General features: G+C 41.0%; 1 long non-coding RNA gene across 1 annotated transcript; it reads left to right on the plus strand.

The window, feature by feature from the left end:
* The first annotated feature begins 5,171 nt into the window (after positions 1-5,171).
* LOC141096699 (uncharacterized) lies at positions 5,172-6,415 on the plus strand. Its single transcript, XR_012233757.1, has 2 exons — positions 5,172-5,384; positions 5,547-6,415. It is a non-coding gene; the product is annotated as an uncharacterized lncRNA (long non-coding RNA).
* Positions 6,416-9,282: the final 2,867 nt, after the last annotated feature.

Here is a 9,282-nt window from a genome sequence, read left to right on the forward strand (position 1 = left end):
AACAACTACAGGAATGCCTGACACAAACAAGAATATGATGAAGAAGAATAGGAAGAAGATGAAGAAGCTGAATATGTAGAATAATAATTGTTGAATAAGAAGAATATGAAGAATGTAAGAAAAGGAAGAAGAAGAAGAAGAAGAAGAAGAAGAAGAAGAAGAAGAAGAAGAAGAAGAAGAATGTAAAAAAAGGAAGTAGAAGAAGAAGAAGAAGAATGTAAAAAAAGGAATAAGAAGAAGAATGTAAAAAAAGGAAGTAGAAGAAGAAGAAGAAGAATGTAAAAAAAGGAAGTAGAAGAAGAAGAAGAAGAATGTAAAAAAAGGAAGTAGAAGAAGAAGACATACATGTCTGGCAAAATATAAATGAGGCTAACATAGTCAATATCTTTGTAACTCCTAACATCTTTAAAAAAAAAAGTTTAATTCCTGCTATTCCATTTGATTGGGCTAAACCTCTATGGCTTTAATGTCTCCTCCACCTCCCACAATACATTCTACATTATTCTTAGTTGTTTTTCTTCATGTAGAATTAACCTACAAGGAAAGAAAGGGTTTTTTTTAATTCCGATATTTTGGCCCCATTGACTTGCATTGGTTCCCGGTATCGGAATCGGCGATACCGATACTTTTTTTTAAGATCGGCCGATCCATTCCGATCCGATATTTTCAAGTATCGGCTGGTATCGCTCAACTCTAGATGTCACCCTTTTTCTGTAATTTTGTGTTTCATCCTCGATTCTCTTCAGTGCAAGTGGAATCTTCGTCCTGCCCAGGTGTGGACACTGTGGTTGTGAGAATGCAGCAGATATGGGACCAAGTGGTGGATAAGTTGTCACTCTCTCAGGAAAAAGCCCAGCGTTTTTCCAACCGGCGTAGAACCATTGGTCCCCGGTTTAAAGTGGGTGATATGGTTTGGCTGTCGTCTAAGAATATTCCTATGAAGGTTGCATCTCCAAAATTTAAGCCAAGATTTATTGGACCTTATAAGATTTTGGAGATTCTTAATCCTGTTTCTTTTCGATGGGCTCTTCCAGTTACGTTCAAAATCCATAACGTATTTCACAAGTCACTGTTGAAGAGGTTTGTTGAGCCAGTAGCTCCTGTGGTGGCACCTCCTGATCCTGTATTGGTTAAAGGCAATGTGGAATATGAGGTAGAGAAAATATTGGATTCTTGTTTGGTTAGACGGAGACTCCAGTATTTGGTCAAATGGAAGGGTTATGGCCAGGAGGATAATTCTTGGGTCTCTGCCTCTGATATTCATGCCAATAAATTGGTTTGTGCTTTTCACCGGGCCCATCCTGATCAGCCTGGTGGCATGGATGAGGGTTCGGTGACCCCTCCTCAAAGGGGGGTACTGTTATGAACTCATTTTCTGCTCCACCAGTTGAGAGTTCCCCTTCCGTTCTCCCTCTGGTGGTGACAGGAGGTAGTGCGGTTGCTTTAAGTGGTAGTGATCTGCCACCTGATGTTATGATTGAGTCACCGAGGAGGAAAAATCAAAACACAAGCTCAGCCAAGAAAAATAGAGAGGTTGGAAACTAGTGGATTGCAGACCCCAAATCTTATCACAACAACTAGCAGTAGCCGTGGAGTGTTCCTACGGTGATCCTAGACACCTCGTCACAGACGGAGATCTACATAAGCCTAAAGAGAGAAAAGGGAAAAACTGACTGCCCCAGAGCAGACCCCAAAGCAATAGGCAGCCCCCAACATATAATGACGGTGAAGCAAGATGAAAACACCAACACAGATAGAAAAATAGGCTGAGCAAACGATGGGGCCCAAGCTAACTAAAAAGGACAGGATAGAAAAGCTGCTGTCTGCAATCCGAGAAAACCCTGCTAAAAAATATTACCAACACAACTGATAAGCAAAAAGGACCCTGAAGTCACTAGACTTCAAACCATATATCAGCATATATTCTGGAAGCAGAGCAAAAGAGAACACTGATCAAGGAAAAAGAATCCAGCACTCCCCCGGCCAGGGATGGCTGAACTCCAAAAAACAAGGTAAACAAAACCAAAACTAATAAGTTCAATAGCAGAGCAAAAACTTATCTTTGGGAAGTAGGAATCAGACTGGCCTCCAAGAATCCAGCAGAGAAATCACCAGCAACTCAGAAGGGCGTCGGCTGCCTTATATTCAGTCAGAAGTTCCCGTTACCCAGTCATCATCCACCTGATCAGGTGTTTGGTAATCAGCCTCACTACCTCCCTTCACCAGAAGAGGGAGATCCTCGGACACAAAAGATGAATGAACAGATGAGCTCACAACACCTGATGAGGAAGATAACGATTGGATCTCTGGAGTATCAGACTGGATATAAGACAGCCGATGCCCTATCCGGGTGCTGGTGATTCAGTCTGCTTCTCAGGTCCTCGACTTCAGCTCTCTTCCAGTCTTCTCAAGTTAAGTTTGTTTTTTGCTAATGTTCACAATTGCGCTTGTTGGTCAATTCAGTTTTTTGTGTAATCAGCCTGCCCCTGTTGGGGCTATGCTGAAATTCCACTCCTATTAATCAGTATTTGCCAATCTGCTTTTTGTCCCTTATTAGATTGGCCTCTTTTTTGCTCTGTATCAGAATATTTCAGAGTGCTGATATAGGTTTAGAAGTCTAGTGACTTCAGGGTTAATTTTGCTATCAGAAGTGTTGGACAATATTTTTGTAGGTTTTTTTTGGCAGATTGCAGACAGTGTCTTTCCTTTTCTGTCCTTTTTAGTTAGCCGGGCCCCATCGTTTGATCAGCCTATTTTTCTGCCTTTGTTTGTATTTCCATCTTGTTTCACCGTCAATACATGTGGGGGGCAGTCTTTCCTTTGGGATCTGCTCTGGGGCAGTTAGCTTTCCTCTTTTCCTGCTTTAGGCTTATGTAGTTCTCCGGTTGTGATGAGGCATCTAGGACCAACGTAGGAACGCTCCACAACTGCTGCTAGTTGTGCGGTTAAGATCAGGGATCTGCAATCTGCATAGTTACCAACTTCTCTGGTTTTCTGACACTTAGCTTGTTGTTTTTTTGCTTTCCTCCTCGGTTTCCCATTCATAACAGCAGACTTCAGAATGCACAGGAAGGAACTAATCACCAGCATCCACTGAAGGAAGCCTGCTCACTTAAATACTCCAGTCAGTAACCCCTGATTTCCAATCATCGTCGTCAGGTGGCAGACTTCGGCCAGTTCCACTACCCACAGCAACCACCAGAGCGAGCCCCGATTCAGAAGTCAAATCGAGAGAGTTCACAACAGATAATACTAGGAAGAGGCTGGCTTTCAAGAAGTAACATCACTCTGATCCTACAGGTGCTTTTCACAAAATTAGAATAAAAAAGTTAATTTATTTCAGTTCTTCAATACAAAAAGAGAAACTTGTATATTACATAGAGTCATTACAAACAGAGCAATGTATTTCAAGTGTTTATTTGTGTTAATGTTGATGATTATGGCTTACAGTCATTGAAAACCCCAAAGTCATTATCTCAGAAAATTAGAATACTTTGTAACACCAGCTTGAAAAATGATTTTAAAATTTGAAATATTGGCCTACTGAAATATATGTTCAGTAAATGCACTCAATACTTACTCAGGGCTCTTTTTGCATCAGTTACTGCGTCAATGGTGCATGGCATGGAGGCGATCAGCCTGTGGCACTGCTGAGGTGTTATGGAAGTCCAGTTTGCTTTGATATAGAAACATCACACTAGACCTCAAGCAGCTGGGATTGTGTGCCTCTCCACTCTTCCTCCAGACTCTGGGACCTTAATTTCCAAATGAAATGTAAAATTTAATTTAATCTGAAAACAACACCTTGGACCACTGAGCAACAGTCCAGTTCTTGTGCTCCTTGGCTAAGACAAGACGCTTCTGGCGTTGTCTATTGGTCATGAGTGGCTTGACACAAGGAATATGACACTTGTAGCTCATGTCCTGGAAACGTCTGTGTGTGGTGGCTCTTGAAGCAATGACTCCAGCAGCTGTCCACTCCTTGTAAATCTCCCCAAATTTTTGAATGGCCTTTTCGTAATGATCCTTTCCTTGTTACCCCCTTTTCGCCTTGTTAGTGGCTCCTGTCGGGAAGCCCTGAAGAAATATGAAGCTGAAGGGCAACAGAGGAGGAGAAATGGGAAGTAGTGGCAAAGGTATGTTAAGAACCATGGAGAGGTGAGTTTTAAGAGTTTATTATTCTCTTATTAATCCTAAAGTGAATTTAATCTTCCCCCAAAAAATGAGTAAATCTGCCCAAATCATATTGTGCAGAATTAGCTCAAGTTATTAGACTTAATAATAAACTGATGAGAAAATGTCCTCTTTTGTAATCTGTGAGAAACTTGGCACCATGTGTTAAATTTTTCAGCAGCACCTCCGCAGGACAAGAAAAGCATTACACAGGTTGTGAAATGCGTACAGGAGAGTTTCTCTAGAGAAAGAGACTTTATTTGTCTTTGCTTTCCACTATGGTCAAGAGGATAGGATCTATTTATTCAGATTTCACAGGTGGGGTGTAAGAAAATAGGATTTGAAAAAAACCCTTGCCTTCAATTTGTGATTGACCACGACAAACGGAAAACATAATAAACAGGATATCACAGAAAAGAATCTAATAAAAAATCTCTTTTTTTGTATCCAGTTAAAATGAATACAAGTCTAAGAACCAGAATTACTCACAGGTGGAGTAGTCTTAATTTGTGTGATTTCAAGAGAGGGATTAACATAGAGCCATGAGCCATGATCTTAAAGTTCTCCAGAATAGTTTTAAAATAAGAAGTGAAGTAATAAAGTCTGTTTGTAGTTATTGGGCTGTTGTGCTTTTTGTTTTGTAGGTCAATACACTGTCGTCTTATTAATTTTCGTCTGAGCCTATCACGCACAGGCAGTTTCTTCACAGAAGGTTTCAATCAAAGTAGAAAGAACAGCAAAATAGAACATCCTGGTCAGTATGAGGCTCTTTTATAAGCAACTTACAGCACTTTCCTTTGGAGTGAGCAAACTGAACTAACTTTTTGGTTCCAAAAGTCAAAAATACCGTCAATAATGTCAGCATGACCCTGATGATCTGGCGGATATTTGTTTGCTCTTCATCGAATGTGATTGATCTGCACTGTAATAATTGGATTACTTGAGATACACCAGTTGGCATCAGTTAATATTTCACAAGTTCTTCACTAACCCTCCGTCAGGCGCAATAGATCTGACAGGCACACAGTAATTAGTTTCACTTCTCTCTCCTTGCCCACTTATTAGAAAACCCCACCCCTCCTAGTTATCTCCTGACTCTACAGGCTCTGTGAAACCTGATATCACAGTGACTCAGCAGACCTTCTAGTGAGCAGATATCAACACTTTGGCTTCTCAGGCACATTGCGCCTGATTTCAACACAAATTGAAAGGTTAGTATTTTCTTTTTTTATTCATCACGATTGTGTATTTAGCTTGTTTTATGAAGGATTAATGCTAAGTTAGTGTACATAAGTACTGTTTTCTTAGACAAAAGGAGGGTGGCTTCTAAGGCACATTGCGCCCTAACACATACTCTTTCTCTCTTGCTTCAGATTTTCTGCTGCAATGGCCAGAAAACAGTATGATTCATCTAAACCCCTTCATTTAGAAGAAATGAAGATTTTTTTGTTAGAAGATGATGAGGAAGAACCAGCAGTAACTGAGGATTTAGAGGAATCTAGTGACATTTCATCTGAAGATGAGGTAGCAGAATGTAACACTGATTCTGGAACAGAGCAGGATGGTGATGACACGGATACAGAGGAAACAGACACAGATCTAGCTTATTATTTGGGCAAAGATAAAAATACAAAGTGGAACAAAAAGGCACCCAAGAACAAACAGCGCAGAGAATCCCACAATATTATTACACACCTTCCTGGAGTTATTGGAAGTGCTAGAAAAGCTAAAACTGCAGTGGAATTTTGGAGTAATCTAATTACAGATAGCATGTTGGAAACTATTGTTCGGTTCACTAACCAGTATATTGACACAATCAAAGAGCAATTCTCCAGAGAGAGGGACATCACAAACACTGATGTGATTGAACTCAAGGCATTTATTGGCTTGTTATACCTAGCTGGTGCTTTCAGAGCAAATAGGCAAAGTTTGGAGGAGCTGTGGGGGACAGACGGTGATGGCATCGAAAAATTCAGCCTTGTGATGAATCTGAAACGATTCAAAGTCCTGATCCGTTGCCTCCGTTTCGATGATCTTCTGCTGCAATTGAAACCACTGAAGATGAGTAGAAAATAATTAAGTAACATCTAAGTGCAATATCCTTTAAGTTTTTTTCCATAATTTTATATTTAAGCAATAGTTAAGTAAAGATAACTGGAGCCTATTTGGCGGTACTACCGAAAAGTGGTACTTTTAGTTTTAATAAGTTTATGGTTAATAAATGTTTTTTTTTGCATCTGATTTGGTGTAATCTCTTTTAATACATTCCTATGAAGGTCACTGACTACTTCTATAGTCCTGAAATTGAAATATGTAGCTACTATAGGTGGTTTTCTGACCTGTGCTTGTCAGGCACATTGCGCATGAACTGAGGAGAATCTATATTGCGCCTGACGGAGGGCTAATACTCTTCACATTTTCACAAAAATATATATTTTGGGGGCTTCTAAAATCTTTTAAGTTGTCTGACACAAAATGATTGCTCAGGCCATGTATAGTATTTCTTATGAAGTTAGGTTGTGCAATACTCAAATTACCTTTTGAGAGAGGAAGAGGATTTAAACTCTGGCACCACCTATTGGAAGTAGCAATCCTAAAAGTCAATACTGACTCCTTAGCAAGCCTTGTCACATGACTTAGGATAAAAGCCAAACCAGAATCTTAATTTTCAGATTCTTGTTTTAGGGTTACCCCTCCTCAGTGCAAAGCATGATATCTGATTTGGGTGCATGAGAGATCTAAGGAGTATAAGGGGAAACATTTCTACTTCTAGAGATTGCCATGCCTGCCATGCCAGAATAAGGACACTTACAGGTCAAGTAATGCTCCCTGGAAAATGAAATATTAAATATTTAATTTCTCAGGGGAGAATTGCATGGCCTGTAAGTCTCCTTACACTGGCATGTCAGTCATGTCACTCTCACTCTCCACAAGGAGAGATGTTGCCCCTTAAACCATTGAACAATACTGAAATGCACCTCTGCTTAAAGGGAAGGAGTGTACATAGAAATCATGGGGCCTCATAGCAGAAGTTCTAATTGAGTCCCACCCAACAAAAAAACACCCTTAATATTTTGTGGGGCCACAGAAGTGTATATAGTTCTCCATAAAGTATTATGGATGCCACATAGTCCTTCATACAACATTAACAGGGTCATCTCCCCCCTGTATCAGTCAGTGATTGTTAGTCTGTTTACTGTAAGTGATATCTGTAATTTGTATGTAAACCCTTCTCATGTACAGCACCATGGAATCAATGGTGCTATATAAATAAATAAATAATAATAATTATGAACATGACACAGTCCTCCATACAGTATAATGGGCACCACATAGTCATCCATACAGTATTATTGGCACCACATAGTCCTCCATACAGTATTATGAGCACCACAGAGTCCTCCATACAGTATTATGAGCACCATATAGTCCTCCATACAGTATAATGGCCTCACATAGTACTCTATTCAGTATAATGGGCCCAATATATTGTTCCATTCAGAATAATGTTCCCCACATAGTCTTCCATACAGTACAATGGGCCCCCTCATAGTACTTCATACAGTATAATGGGCCCCACATAATGATCCATAAATAGTGTTGAGCATTACGATACTGCAATATCGGGTATATCGAATACCGGAATCGGAAGTTCCCATAATGCAATGAGCCAGTTTGATTTTATTCAGCCAATGAGGATCCTAAGAAGTGTGGGCACATCCTGTTAGAGCATCTTAGGCATGTAACTACTGGCATGGCTGTGATTGGCTGCTGAAATTATGTCATGATGCACTATAAAAGCCGCCGCCGCCATTTTGGGTTCACTCTGCTGTGAATTCAGTTAGGGATAGGATGCTGCTATTCTGAGGGACAGTGTGACCTAGCGATTTGCTATACCGTATTGTGCTTTACCCAGGCTACTTTATCAAACGCTGTAGTTATCATTTGCCTTGCAGCGCTGTTCACGGCTGTCTGCAAGGTTTCTATGTGTGAATGCAACTCACGCTGTAGTGTGTTCTGCAGCCAGCCACCTCCGGTTGTAGTCCACTCAGCGTGCGTCACTGCCTCATACATTGTCCTTTTTTGCATTAGTGCTGCTAATTTTTCCAGATTTCACCTATTAGTGTGGTTCCATCCGTATCCAGCTAGAATATTTGCAAACACTATATAGGAGTAGATAGAGGAGCCTTTCTGCTGACTTGTGCCCCGCAGCCCCAGCCAGATAAGTATTAGCCTATTTTTTGGAGCCTCATATATTGCATTGTAGGTTACCTTTCTGCATTGTAATAGCTACAAAAAGTTTGTGATACTTTCGGTTTTACATCTTTGGGCACATCCAGTGTCTTTTTGTGAAAAAAAAAAGTTAATAAAGTTCACCAAACACTCCACTTTACAGTTGTGTAGACCACATTAGCTCATATTAAAGTCTAGTCCACACTTTATAAAATTTGTGTTTCTTATACCTGCTAGCAGCTGTTCAGGAATAAGCACACTAAGCCCTTAGTAATTTTCTGCCTATTTTTATCAGTCTACCAAGATGAAGAAGGCAGGGAGTAAGGCACGTGGTCGTGGGTGTGGAGTTTCTGCAGGGAGAGGACGTGGGAATTCTGTGCCTGCTGCGGGCACCAGGGACTCAACATCCCCCAGTTTTCCCAGGGAACAGTCCTTTATGCGTAGCTTTGTAGGAGCTCGTCGTTCCCCACTGCTGCGGGACGAACAAATTGAAGCCATTGTCGGATGGATGGCAGCTAACGCATCGACTTCAATTAGTTCCAGATCCTCTCAGGTCCAGAGCACTGAAGAACACCCATCTGTCTCTTCACCACCTGTCAAATTGCCCAGGCAGTCAGAGAGCCCTGGACAGGAGCCATCTCTACTTCTGTTCTCTGAATCTGTTGTCTTGGAAAGAGGGGGCCAGCCAAGCAGCATTCGAGAATTTGAAGAGGAGGTAGTATGCAGTGATGCGCAACAGCTTTGTCTCTCTGAATCTGAAGAGGCGGGTGGGCCAGTGCCTATGGTCAGCACACCTCAGTACGCATCTGATGATGTTGCGTACTGTGCTGTCGAGACTACCCAGGAGAAGCAGTCATTTGAAGAGGGTAGTGTAGA

This window comes from Dendrobates tinctorius, unplaced genomic scaffold (assembly GCF_039654945.1).
Source record: "Dendrobates tinctorius isolate UK_male_01 unplaced genomic scaffold, ASM3965494v1 ptg000078l, whole genome shotgun sequence".
In the NCBI taxonomy this organism is placed as follows: Eukaryota; Metazoa; Chordata; class Amphibia; order Anura; family Dendrobatidae; genus Dendrobates; species Dendrobates tinctorius.